Source organism: Rhinopithecus bieti, unplaced genomic scaffold (assembly GCF_001698545.2).
Source record: "Rhinopithecus bieti isolate Rb0 unplaced genomic scaffold, ASM169854v2 scaffold_3856, whole genome shotgun sequence".
Lineage (NCBI taxonomy): Eukaryota > Metazoa > Chordata > Mammalia > Primates > Cercopithecidae > Rhinopithecus > Rhinopithecus bieti.
The window spans coordinates 3,456,204-3,471,165 of NW_016804410.1; the positions used below are offsets into that span (position 1 = coordinate 3,456,204).

The window sequence follows — 14,962 nt, forward strand, 5'->3', positions numbered from 1 at the left end:
TCTCTTTGCTTTTTTTCCTTTTGAGACAGAGTTTTGCTCTTGTTGCCCAGGCTGGAGTGCAATGGCATGATCTCAGCTCACTGCAACCTCTGCCTCCCAGATTCAAGCAGTTCTCCTATCCCAGCCTCCCGAGTAGCTGCGATTACAGGCACCGGTCACCACGCCTGGCTAATTTTTTTTGTATTTTTACTAGAGATGAGGTTTCACCATGTTGGCCAGGCTGGTCTCAAACTCCTGACCTCAGGTGATCCACCTGCCTCGGCCTCCCAAAGTGCTGGGATTACAAGCATGAGTCACCACACCCGAGTATATCTCTTTGTACAGATTGTTAAGGGTAGCTGTAGGTATTATAATTTATCAGAATCTAATGACATCATCATTTTACCAGTTTAAATGAAGTGTAACAATCTTAAAAGTGCGCAAGTGTGGGGCCAGGCGCGGTGGCTCACGCCTGTAATCCCAGCACTTTGAGAGACCGAGGCGGGCGGATCACGAGGTCAGATGGAGACCATCCTGGCTAACACAGTGAAACCCCGTCTCTACTAAAAATCCAAAATTTAGTCGGGCATGGTGGCGGGCGCCTGTAGTCCCCACTACTCGGGAGGTTGAGGCAGGAGAATGGCGTGAACCTGGGAGGCGGAGCTTGCAGTGAGCCGAGATTGCGCCACTGCACTCCAGCCTGGCGACAGAGTGAGACTCCGTCTCAAAAAAAAAAAAAGTTTGCAAGTGTGCATGGAGATTCTGAGCCTTCCAAAGCAGCCAGGGAATGTTCATCCACCACCTACATGAACAGATACAACAAACACAGCCATGCACACAAACAAAATTGAGGCTGTGCCCAGACTCAACTACACCTCTGGCATCTACTAAGGTTGCTCTTCTCACCCCTCTTCTTCCCTATGGCCCCTGATTCTCATCCCCTGCCCAATTCCAAGCTGACAAAGTTGACACCACTTACATAAGCTCAACCTAGAACCAAAACCAGATAACTGCCGCAGATAAGAAGTCGTATAAAGCCATGAAAATTTTGTTTCCATCTGAAGGAACTCAGATATGATTGCAGAATTACTATTGGTGATATTTTGGGAACCATGAGGAATGTACCAGGAAAAGAGTAAATGTCATCTCGCTTTCCTAAAGGAAGATTGTTTAAGACTGCAAGTACTTACCTTCATATGAGTCTTGCAAAATTCTAAAATCAACTTTAAAATAGATGGTTTGGGGTGATGTAGAAAATAGGAAAACATCATAGATATATTAACAAGGGGTATATAGAACTACCCGTATTTCCCTCTTTGTCTTAACTGAGAGAGATGTATCAGAGGAATGTAACTGTACTTAGGATAGCATTTGGAACAGTAGATCACAATTACCTTGCAGAAAAAACAACAAACAAGAGGCCTGGGTAATAGGAACATATGTAGTTGGTTAATCGGCTTTTCAGTACAGGCTGCACTATTAATGGACTGAGCCAACTCACTGATCACTGGTGTCACCAAAGGAGATTACTGATTTGCCCAGTCCTTGTGAATAATTTGCTAGTGTTTGGATAAGGATATAGATGACATGCTTATGGGAAGGTACAGGATGGTTAAGACTACAGAAGTTAGAACCAGCTTTCAATTTTGAGTTTACAAACTTGTCAGCTTCAGCTTCTTCATTATAAAATAGGTATAATAATACTTCATAATTGTTATAATAATCCTTAATACTGGTGTGATAAATAAGACACTGTAGGTAAAGCACTTAAATACATAGGGCCATGTAACACACTCAGTAAATTGTGGTTTTGTTATTTTTGCTTTCCTCATCACATTTGCTGCTACACATAGCTGGCAAGAATAGGTGATATATGCATGTATTGCATACGAATGACAGGATAGGTCAGGTGCAGTGCTGCACACCTGTGATCCCAGCACTTTGGGAAGCCAAGACAGGTGAATCACCTGAGGTCAGTAGTTCGCAACCACCCTGACTAATGTGGTGAAACCCCATCTGTACTAAATACAAAAAAAAAAGCGTGGTGGCGCATGCCTGTAATCTGAGCTACTTGGGAGGCTTAGACAGGAGAACTGCTTGTACCTGGGCGGTGGAGGCTGCACTGAGATGAGATCACGCCATTGCACTCCAGCCTGGGCAACAAGAGCGAAACTCCATCTCAAAAAAACAATAAAAAATAAAAAAAGGATAGGCCTTTCATTTCCCTTTAACTGAAGCAAAGGATCAAAATTTGGGATGATTTAACATCATTTGATATAAAGAAGATCTAAAAGTCACCCAAAAAGAGATTACCAGAAGTCAAAAATGAGATTAAAGGCCATGTGTATAAGTCAGGGTTCTCTAGAGGGACAGAACTAATAGGATAGATGGATATATGCAGGGGAGTTTATTAAAGAGTACTGACTCGCATGATCGCAAGGTAAAGTCCCACAACAAACTGTCTGCATGCTGAGGAGCAAGGAAGACAGTCCAGCCCCCCAAATCTTAAAAGTAGGGAAGCCAACAGTGCAGCCTTCAGTCTGTGGTTGAAGGCCCAAGAGTCCCAGGATGAAGAGCGTGGAGTCCGATGTTCAAGGGCAGGAAGCATCCCGCACAGGAGAAAGATACAGGCTGGAAGACTCAGCCAGTCTAGTCTTACCACGTTCTTCTGTCTGCTTTTATTCTGGCTGTGCCGGCAGCTGATCAGATGGTGCCCACCCAGATTAAGGGTGGGTCTGCCTTTCCCAGTCCACTGACTCCAATGTTCATCTCCTTTGGCAACACCCTCACAGACACACCCAGAAACAATACTTTGCACCCTTCAATCCAATCAAGTTGACACTCACTAGTAACCATCACACCATGCAATCCAAAGCTTTCCCAGGCTGCATCCCAGTAGGATTTCCTGCAGAATGTGGATGATAATGGCCATTCTGTATTCCTTACTTGGCAGCCACACTTGAAAGGTGGAGTATCATTCGGGGTGCCTTGTTGTCAAAGAGAAATTCACAATTTAGCTGACTTTAGAAAAGAGTCATCAAGATTATGGAGAGCCTGGGAATGCTGACATAAGAGGAATAGAGGATCATGTCACCTAAAGAAAGGAAGGCTTGGCAGATACATGATTGCTGTTTTCAGAACCACTGAAGGCCATTACATAGAAGGAATAAGTTTTTTGTGACCTTTCGGCAAGCCGACGGTGAGTTTAGATAGACATAGAGCATTTGACAATAGAGATTAGAAGAAAACCAACATTAAAATAATGATTTAAGAGTCTCTCTTTACTTGCTCTTGTAATTCCTAAAGTGAAGTCAGAATATGAAGCAATTTGTGAAAAAAAAAATCTATCAAAATACTTTTACACTAGCTTTAACTGCTCCGATTTGTCAGTGTCATCTTACATCTGTGTAAGTACATCTGCTCTCAAAGTTGAAAGAAACATTGCATTCCGCTCAAAGCAGCATGCAGGTCACTACTTCCATCCCTTCCTGAGAATTACCACTGAGGGCTTTTTACTGCCTGGTACAATTTAAACTGTCATTACATCTTCCTTAGTGATAAAGTTATTTCTTTTCTTGCTGGTTCATAAACTGATACTGTTGTCAACAGTCTTTCAGCAATCTCTAACTGCTTAAGAAATTGTTTTTCTGGATGCCTTAATCTTGGCAATATGATGAATTCTCAATGATATTATATTGAGTTTTAATTCTATTACTGTTTTTCACCAACTAATAGAACTATCATTTTTCTGTTTTCAGCCATGGCCATAATAGTCCTTGAAGTACTACTGTGTTCTTTAACATCCTTAAAACTGGCACTGAAGCATCAACAAAGTGCCTTCTCAGGGTGAGGGGAACGATGCTTTGTTTTATTATGTTGGTCCCCAAATGTTGGTAGCAAAATTACTGAGAAATGAAATAGAAAAGATTAAGTTCTTCTGTTAAAGAGAGATTCCTACTTCTGGGTATACACCTGAAAAAATTGAAAACAGGGACTGAGGCCAGGCACAGTGGCTCATGCCTGTAATCCTGGCACTTTGGGAGGCTGAGGTGGGCAGATCACGAGGTCAGGAGTTCGAGACCAGCCTAGCCAACGTGGTGAAACCCTATCTCTACTAAAAATACAAAAATTAGCCCAGCGTGGTGGCACATGCCTGTAATCCCAGCTACTCAGGAGGCTGAAGCAGGAAAATAGCTCAAACCTGGGAGGCAGAGGTTGCAGTGAGCCAAGATCACACCACTGTACTCCAGCCTGGGCAACAGTGTGAGACTCCGTCTTATAAAAAAATAAATAAATAAAACAGGGACTGAAACAGATATTTCTACACTCATACTCATCACAGCATTACTCACAATAACCAAAAGGTGGAAGCAGCCCAAGTGTTCATCTATGGCTGAATGGATAAACCAAATCACATTCAATAGAGTATGATTCAGCCTTGAAGGAAGGAAATCCTGTCACACGCGACAATGTGGATGAACCTTGAAGACATTATGCCAAGAGAAATATGAGACAGTCACAAAAGGACAAATTTTGTATGATTCCACTTCTATGAGGTACCTAGAGTGACCAAATTCATAGATACAAAAAGTAGAATGTTGGTTGCAAAGGAGGAGGGAGGGAAATGGGGAGTTAGTGTCTAATGGGTACAGGGTTTCAGTTTGGGATAAGAAAAAACTTTTGGAGATGGACAGTGGCAGTGGTTGTGCAAAAATGTGACTATGCTTAATGCCACTGAACTGTACCCCTAAAATGGTGAATTCAGTGGATTTTATAGCATGTGTATTTTGCCACAGTGAAGGGGGAGCACGAGAAAGACAGAGAGACAGACAGATGTTTATTATGCAGTAAATTCACACAATTCCATAAGGGGGATATTGTTAGCTCTGTTTTAAAGAGGAAACTGTGGCTTGCACAGTGCCACGGGCCCAACCAAAACTGAGACTCATGAACCAAGGTTCAACAAATTGAAGAGCCAAATCCACCAGCACAAACTTTCCGCTGTAAAACTATTTATGCTAAAGGCAACCACCCCCTACAGAAAATCACATTTTTCTCTGGATTGTTGTAATTGATGTGGTGATCAATTTGGTCCTACGCAAATGGAAATTAAGTTAAGGTAATTGCAGGAGTTATTTTGAGGCAATGCATAAGTATTGTTTTTATAAAACTGGCAGCCCTGGACCAGAAGGAAGAGGTGCCCCACTTAGCTTTAGTTGCTGTTCAATTCTGGACAGTGATTTGCCCAAATGTGTATGCACTGCATTCTCACACAGACCTCCTGCAATCACGAAAGCAGGCCGTAGCCCAAAACTCCTGCCCGGCATGCTTTGGAAACAATTCTTTCTGTACTGCCTGCTGTATCCCCAGCCAGCTGGCAATAAAACTCTGCTAGGAACATTGAAGTATTAAGATAGATTATTTCCTTACTGCTCCCAAAAAAAGAAACTAAGTCCCCTGGGCCTGACTGCACTCTAGATACCAGGTAAAAGGTGTCATCACTTGCCTCCTGTCACCCAGGAGCAGAGCTCAGCAGATCTGTCCTTTCAACTACTACTTCTTGGATTGGCCCTATACCACTCCTCCTGCTCCTCCTGTCTTCCTTCCACAGTTCCCTGATTTTCTTCAGGCCCTCATCGCAGTCTCACTGGGCATCTTGTCACAACGTCTTGGCCAGGCTTCGCAACCTACCACCCCTGCCCCACACACACTTACATAAGCCTAATACATGTCGGACACTGTGCTGGCATTGGGGAATACAATGATGTATTCCCATGATGCCAGCCATGGTCGCTGCCCTCGGGAAGGCCATGTCTTGATGAAGAAACTCACCAGCAGAGCATGACACCACACTTCAATAGGCCTCTGACCGGAACAGGCTCAGCCCTGGATATGCCGGCAACCTGAGTGTCTGGCATCCCAGCCGCTGCCTGTACCTCTGCCTCCAGGCTTTTGCCCTTGCAGCTCCCTGGATCTGGAATGACTGTGTCTGACTCACTTTTACCTGATGACCGTCTTACCACTCAGGGTCTAACTCAAAGCCACTTTCTGTCTGAAGCTCTCCCTAATGCCTGCACTCCAAATGAGTCTCTTCTTTGTCTGCCCTCTCATGGTTGCTTTCTTGCACATCGTTATAAGCTTAACATGGATTATACTGAAGTCAGTTCTGCATGTTCATCTTAACCTGGAGATGTGAAATTCTCAAGGGCAGGAGTCACGTGTCCTCCATAACATCCAGCATGAGCGTCATGCATAGTCGGCATTCATTTTGTATTGCTTTAAGTCTAGTGTTGCACAGCCTTGATAATTGAGGAAAGAACGTTTGAGTTCCAAGTGCCACAAGAGTCTAAATATGATAGATAAACATATTTGGCACACTGAAAGAATTACATTTTATGTTGACAGTTTCTACATCTGATGAATTATTATGGAAAGGACAACACCTTCATTTTGGATAAAGCCAACTTGATAACTAAAATGGGTTATCCCAGCTTCTAGCATTTGGCTTTGCACATAGTGAGACTGTGGCTTTTGAACAGTGTTGAACATTCAGAAATCCCCAACCAAATCAAGTTGGTCTTTTTTTTTTTTTTTTGGCAGAGCAATATAGATGGAGCAAACAATAAGTTGCAGCATCAACTGAATCCACATGATTATTCTCTCAACTCCCTTTCACCCTACCCTGAACCCTGAGCTTCTAGGAGATACGAAAGTCTACAGCTCTTCACAATAGCAATGTCTCCCAGAAATAATGCTGACATTTATGCCCCCATGTCAAACCTTTATGGAGAAAGAACAAGAATATAGAAGGGGTCTATAGGAATTTGTTCCTCTAATTTGTATTTTAAACTTTAGAAGTTGTCCCTGTGTATAAACTGAGCTCTTCAGATGGGTCACGTTGGTTGGTGAAATGGATCCCTTTATGAAGTTACACTCCTAAGAAACAGAAGGAAAATTAATGTTTAAAGAAAACTGTGTTGTTGCAAAAGGTGTAAAATTTGAGAAAGGACGCTGGCTGGCAATGCAAATATCTGGAACAAAGGAAGGAAAGTCGGGCATCTGCAATCCTACTATGCATGACGCTTATGCTGGATGAGACATATGCATGAGTCATATGCATGACTAATCCAACTATGCATGACGCTTATGCTGGATGTTATGGAGGACATGTGATTCCTACCCTTGAGAATTTCACATCTCCAGGTTAAGATGAACATGCAGAACTGACTTCAGTATAATCCATGTTAAGCTTATAATAGATGTGCAAGAAAGCAACCATGAGAGGGCAGACAAAGAAGAGACTCATTTGGAGTGCAGGCATTAGGGAGAGCTTCAGACAGAAAGTGGCTTTGAGTTAGACCTTGAGTCTGTAAATAAAAATAGTCTGTAAATAATTTTGGCCAATAATGATCAATATCATCAAGAAATTCACTGTAAACTGAAGCTCCCATTATTATAGCTTCATAGAAATTTTGAGCTCTCTCATTTTACAGATTAGAAAACAATCCCAAGAGTTTAAAGTCATTTTTTTCAAAGTCTTTCAAATAGTTAATGACAAAGCCAAGACTTACTGTCCAGTGTCCAGATTTCATTGGTCGGGTTTGAATACATTGGGTATTGTGCACAATTTTTGTTCTTGTTTCTTGACTGTTTGTACTGGCTAGAAACTCCAATAATGATGCTGAAATGAAGTGACAAGAACAGTTATCCTTGCCTTGCTCTCAGTCTTTTTTTCTTTCCCTCGAGATGGAGTCTCGCTCTGTCACCCAGGCTGAAGTGCAATCTCAGCTCACTACAACCTCCGCCTCCCCAGTTCAAGCAATTCTCTGCCTCAGCCTCCTGAGTAGCTAGGATTACAGGTGCTTGCCACCATGCCCAGCTAATTTTTTTGTATTTTTAGTAGGGTTGGGTTTCACCATCTTGGCCAGGCTGGTCTTGAACTTCTGACCGCATGTTCCACCTGCCTCAGTCTCCCAAAGTGCTGGGATTACAGGCAAGAGCTACCGTGCCCACCCTCTCTCAGTCTTATAGAAAAAGCCTTCAGTCTTCCACCATTAAGTGTGATATTTCCTGCTGGTCTTTAGTAGATGCCCTTTGTGATATTAAAGAAGTTTTCTGCTATTTCAAGTTTATTCAGTCTTTATCATTAATAGCTGGTGGGTTTTATCAAATGCATTATCTACTTCTTTGTGAGATGATCTTGTGGGTTTAGTCCTTTGTTTCATTAATATGGTGTATTATATTAATTGATTTTCAGATACTAAACCAACCTTGCATTCCTGAAGTATGTCTGACTTGGTCATCATGTGTAATCCTTTTTGTATTTTGTGAGATTCCGTTTGCTATTGTTTTGTTGGGAATTCTGGGGTGTATGTTAATGAGGACTATTAGTAGGTAGTTTCCTTTCCTTGTAGTATTTATTTATTTATTTATTTTGAGGTGGAGTCTCACTCTGTCACCCAGGCTGGAGTGCAATGGCGTGGTGTTGGCTCACTGCAACCTCTGCCTCCCGGGTTCAAGCGATTCTCCTGCCTCAAGCTTCCCAAGTAGCTGGGACTACAGGCACATGCCACCACACCAGGCTAATTTTTGTATTTGTAGTAGAGATGGGATTTCACCATTTTGGCCAGGCTGGTCTTGAACTCCTGACCTCGTGATCTGTCTGCCTCAGCCTCTCAAAGTGCTGGATTACAGACATGAGCCACCACGTCTGGCCTCCTTGCAGTATCTTTGGCTTTGATCTCAGGGTGATATTACTCTCATGGATTGAGTTTGGAAATATTTATTCTTCCTCTATTTTCTGGAAGGGTTGGTGGAATATTGATATTACCTCTTTAAATGTTTGGCATAATCCACCAGTGAAACAATCTGAGCCTGAACTATTATTTATGAAAGATTTTTGTTTAAAAATTAACTTTATTTATCCATTGGAGCTCTATTCAGATTTTTTATTTCTTCTTGAGGCAGTTTTGGTAATTTGGGGATTTTTTTTAGAATTTTTTTCTATTTCGTCTCAGTTGCTGAACTCAGTATTCTCGTAATCTTTTTACTTTCTGATCAGTCATGCTTCCTCTCTTTTTTTCTAATTTTCATCATTTGTTTCTTCTCTTTTTTCTTGTTCACTCTTGCTAAAATATTGATTTTTTAAAGAGCCTACTTTTGTTCAAAAACGACTAATTTGTTTTTCTTTTGTTTTCCATTTCATTTATTTCCACTATACTAGCTATTATATGCTTCATTCTTCTTGCATTGGATTTAAATTGCTTTTTTTCAAGACTGTTAAAGTGAAAGTTTAGATTATTAATCTGAGATTGTTGCTTTTTTCTTACATAGATATTTAAAGTTATTAATTTTCCTATAACTACTGTTTTAACTGAATCCCATAAGTTTTTATATGTTGGGTTTCTATCATTATTTAATTCAAAATACTTTGTAATTTCCCTTGCAGCTTTCTGTTTGACCTATGGTTTTTAAAAGTGTGTGGTGTAATTTCTAAATCATTCTGCAGTTCCAAAATTTCCTTCTGTTACTGATTTCCAGTTTATTTCTATTATAATTACAGAACATACTCTGCCTACTTTCAGTCTTCTAAATTTTATTCAGGCTTGTTTTATGACCTATTATGTGGTCTACCCTAGAGATAGTTCATGTGCGCTTGAAAACAGTATGTATTGTGGCTTTGTGTAGTGGAGTGTTCTATAGATATCTGTTAGTTCTGTTTGGTTGATAGTGTTGTAGAGGTCTTCGGTTTCCTTGTTGATTTTCTAATTGTGTTATCCATTGCTGAGAGTCAAGTGTTGAAGTGTCTAACTACTATTGTTGAAGTATTCATTTATACCTTCAATTCTGTCAGTTTGTGCTTCATGTATTTTGGGACTCTATTGTTAGGTGCATATGTTTATAATTGTAACATTTTTCCTGATAGACTTAGACTTTTGTTGTTATAAGATGCCCCTTGTGTCTTTATTAACTTTGTTTTTTGTCCAAAGTATATTTGGTCTGAAACTAGTATAGCCTCTCCAGTTCTTTTTTGGGTTTTGTTTTTGTTTTTTGTTTTGTTGTTGTTGTTGTTTTTTGTTTGCTTTTGCATGCTATATTTTGCAAGCCTTTTACTTTCAACCTATTTGTGTCTTTGAATTCAAAGTCTCTGACAGACTGCATAGAGTTGGATTCTGTTTTTTTTTCCAGTCTGACAATCTCTGCTTTTTGATTGGAATGTTTAATCTATTTGCATGTAATATAATTATTTCTGTGGTAGGATTTAGATTTGCCATTTTTCTGTTTGTTTTCTATATATCTGTGTCTCTTTGTTGCCTCTGTTCCTCTATTATTGCTTTCTTTTGTGTTATATATATTTTTTCTAGTGAAAAAATCCTTTGGTTTTCTTTACTAAATATTTTTTTTTTCATTATTACATTGTCAGGATTTATTTATTTTTTCTTTTTTTATTATACTTTAAGTTCTAGGGTACATGTGCATAACGTGGTGCAGGTTTTGTGTACATATGTATTTTGTGCCATGTTCAGGGGGGGGACTGTGCTGCCCACCATCAACTGGTCAGCACCCATCGAATTCATCATTTATTCTGTATAACTCCCAATCAAACCTACCTCCCCCTCCCCATGATAGGCCCAGGGTGTGATGCTTCCCACTTCCCGAGTCCAAACGTGATCTCATTGTTCAGTTCCCAACCTGATGAGTGAAGAACATGCGGTGTTTGGTTTATCTTCTTGTGATAGTTGTAGGACATGATGGTTTCCAGCTGATCATGTCCTACGAAGGACGCAAAACTCATCCTTTTTTAATGGCTGCTAGTATTCCATGGTGTATATGGCCACATTTTCCTTATCCAGTCTGTCACAGATGATTGGGTTGATCCAAGTCTTTTGCTTTGTGAATAGTGCCGCAAGAAGCCATACGCTGTGCATGTGTCTTTGTAGTAGAATTAATTTATATCCTTTGGGTTTACCCATAGTGGGATGGCTGGGTTCATACTAGGACATCTAGTTCTAGATCCTTGAGGAATTGCTCATCTGTTTTCTACATGGTTGAATAGTTTACAATCCACCAACAGTGTAAAAGTGTGTCCTATTTCTCCACTCCTCTCCAACAATGTTGTTTCCTGTTTTTTAATGATTGCCATTCTAAAACTGGTGTTGAGTGTATTCTCATTGTGGTCTTTGATTTGCCTTTCTCTGATGGCGAGTGGATGATGAGATTTTTTCATGCTGTCTGTTGGGCTGTATGAATTGTCTTCTTTTGAGAAATGGTCTGTTCTATCCTTTGCCCCACTTTTGATGGGCAAACTTTTTGATGGGGTTGTACTAAATATTTTTAAATTATTTTCATAATGGTTACTCCAGAGATTACAATATGTATCTTATCTTAATCTAGTTCAAATCCATATTGTTATAGTAGTATGATATGTACTACAATTAATTATAGCAGTTATAATTTAATACTGCATCTTTACATTTGCCTACATTTCTCTCCACTGCAAATGGTGCCATGCATGGTCTATAAATTTTCTTGTGTGTATGTTTTCATAAATTTTATTTTTTTATTTTATATATATTTTTTTTTGGGGGGGGGGGGCCGGGTACAGAGTCTTGCTCTGTCACCAGGCTGGAATGTAGTGGCATGATCTTGGCTCACTGCAACCTCCGCCCCTGGGGTTCAAGCAATTCTCCTGCCTCAGCCTCCTGAGTAGCTGGGACTACAGGCACATACTGCCACGCCAGGCTAATTTTTTTATTATTAGTATTTTAGTAGAGCCGGGTTTCACCATGTTGCCCAGGCTGGTCTTGAACTCCTGAACTCAGGCAATCCACCTGCCTCAGCCTCCCAGAGTGCTAGGATTACAGATGCGAGCCATCCCCCCCCACCTTTTATAATATATTTGTACATATTTTATGGTCATAAGTTATAAAATAAACTAGCATCTACATATACTTTGTGCATTTGTGATATACCTAATTCTTTTTTAACTTTTAAAGTATTTTTAGGCGATGGTTTGTTGGCAGCTTTTTTCAAATTGTTGCAAATCTTCAAGAAAAAATTCCAATACATTTATTGAAAGAAAAAAACAGTGCCCAAGTGGACCCATACAGTTCAAACCTGTGTTGTTCAAAGGTCTGTATTCAGTATCATAAGTAATGTAGAGATGATTTAAAGTATATGGGAGGCTGAGTACGGTGGCTCATGCCTGTAATTTCAGCACTTTGGGAGGCAGAGGCAGGCAGATTGCTTGAGCCAAGAGTTCAAGACCATCCTGGGCAACATGGTGAAACCTCATCTCTACTAAAAATACAAAAAATTAGCAGGGTATGCTGGCAGGTGCTTGTAGTCCCAGCTACTCAGGAGGCTGAGACAAGAGAATTGCCTGAGCCTGGGAAGTTAAGGCTACAGTGAGCCATGATCATACCACTTCACTCTAGCCTAGATGATGGGCGTGAGACCCTGTCTCAAAAATAAATAAATAAAATAGATGGGAGGATGTGCATAGGTTATTTGCAAATACTATGCCATTTATATAAGGGACTTGAGCATCTGCAGGTTTTGGTATTTGCAGGGAGTCCTGGAACCAATCCCTCACAGATCCCTAAGGACAACTGTATTTCTAAGCCTGGCTTCCTTGGGTTCACTGTGAAATCAGCGTAGTTTAGTGATCAGCCACTGATTGGTCAGAACATGTCTTCAAATACCTTAAGCCAACAAGTCTTCCACCTTTGCTAAGGGAAACTGTATGTGAAGGCGTACTTGCAAATTTCAGGCAGCTTACGAATCAGCTTTAGCATTCACTTCCTGCTCCCACAGGAGCTCAAGGTCAGCCACAGGTCAGCGATGGAGCCCCTTTCCTTTCCCAGGTCTTTCCTTGGCATGCACACATCCCTGTAACATGCACAAAGTCTTCTAGATTATCAGCAATATATCAGAACTTTTCAAGCTCCCTAGGTCTTTCTTTGAAATTTTGGGTCAAGTTCTTGTGTGCCCCAAGGGAAACTGCAGCCTTAAATAGCTACAATGTTAACCATTTCAGGCTATTGTTTTCTCTTCTTTTCTCTTCTTTTCTTTTTTTTTTTTTTTTTTTAGACGGAGTCTCGCTCTGTTGCCCAGGCTGGAGTGCAGTGGTGCGATCTCAGCTCACTGCAAGCTCCGCCTCCCGGGTTTACGCCATTCTCCCACCTCAGCCTCCCGAGTAGCTGGGACTACAGGCGCCCGCCACCTCGCCCGGCTACTTTTTTGTATTTTTTAGTAGAGACGGGGTTTCATCGTGTTAGCCAGGATGGTCTCGATTTCCTGACCTCGTGATCCGCCCATCTCGGCCTCCCAAAGTGCTGGGATTACAGGCTTGAGCCACCGCACCCGGCCTCAGGCTATTGTTTTCAGTAACAACCTGGGGATAGGGCTTTTCCACAGAACAGAGCTTCCAATCAGATCAAATGGTTCCAATGCCCTGGGATCCGCGCTTTCGAGGGGAGCTGTGAGACCGATAAAAATAGTAACTGTTCACTGGAGATGGTGGTTTCAACAGTGCTCCAAACGGGTGTGTCCCCTCTGTTGGCTACAAGGCTGCCATCTGTTCACAGCTAGTATGCCAGAGCCGGGTGGCAGGGGAATGTGCATATCCCCCAAGTTAAATCTCCAAAGACCCCATTGTTTTTATCTAAAATCAGTAGTTTTTCTTGGATAAATGAGTTTGTTTGTTCTCTGCCTTTGGTTACTTAGTTCAGGAATGGTTGATTTTAATAGTTTTGCCAATATGTTAACCTAATTCCTCTCTGTCATTCCAGAAGTCCTACCCCCCACCCCCGATGTAAAATTCCTTGTTCATTTATCTCAAATGTTTTCCTATAAAATTTTATGTGCTGACACAAAAACTTTTACATGATTGTTTATTACAGCATTATTCATAATAGCCAAAAAATAAAAACAAGTCAACTGCCCATCAACTGATGAATGGACAGATTGTAGTATATATTCATACAGTGCAATACTATTCAGCTATACAAAGGAATGAAGTACTGACACATGCTACAACATGAATGAACCTTGAAAACATCATGCTAGGGATGGGTGCAATGGCTTGCACCTACATGTAGTCCCAACTACATGGGAGCTGAGGTAGGAGGATTGTTTAAGCCCAGGAGTTGGAAGCTGCAGTGAGCTGTGGTCATGCCACTGCACTCCTAGGCAGCAGAGTGAGAACCCATCTCAAAAAAGAAAGAAAGAGACAGAGGGGGAGAGGGGAAGAGAGAGAGAGAGAGGAAAGAGAGAGAAGAAAAAAAGAGAAGAAACAGAGAGAAGAAAGAGAGAGAGGGAGGGAAGGAAGGAAGGCAGGGAAGGAGGGAAGGCGTGAGGGAGGGAGGAAAGAAAATATCATGCTAAGTTAAAGAAGACAGATACCAAAGGCCACAAATTGTATGATTCCATGTACGTGAAGTGTCCGGAACAGGCAAAGGCATAGAGACAAGGGGTAGATGAGGGATTTGGGCTAGGGAAGAATGGAGAGTGACTATAATGGGCATAAGATTGGAGGGGGGATAATGAAAATGTTCTAGAATTCGGTAGTAATTATGGTTGCATAATTCTATGAATATACTAAAAATCACTGAAAATAGTGACTTTTATGGTACTGTATATAAATTATATCACAATAAAACTTTATGAGTCAGCCATGGTGGCTCACACCTGTAATCTGAACCCTTTGGGAGGCTGAGGCAGGCGGATCACTTGAAGTCAGGAGTTTGAGACCAGCCTGGCCAACATGATGAAACCCTGTCTCCACTAAAAATACAAAAATTAGCTGGGTGTGGTGGCACATGCTTGTAATCCCAGCTACTTAGGAGGTTGAGGTAGGAGAATCACTTGAACCTGGGCAGCAGAGGTTGCAGTGAGTCGAGATCGCGCCACTGCACTCTGACCTGGGTGACAAAGTAAGACTCTGTCTCATTTAAAAAAAAAAAAAAAAAAAAAAAAAAAA

At 41.2% G+C, this 14,962-nt stretch overlaps 1 protein-coding gene across 4 annotated transcripts in view; it reads left to right on the forward strand.

Moving 5' to 3' along the window:
- Positions 1–14,962, forward strand: part of DLGAP1 (DLG associated protein 1) — an 830,806-nt gene that overhangs the window by 713,645 nt on the left and 102,199 nt on the right. The gene's annotated exons all lie outside the window — the stretch shown is intronic.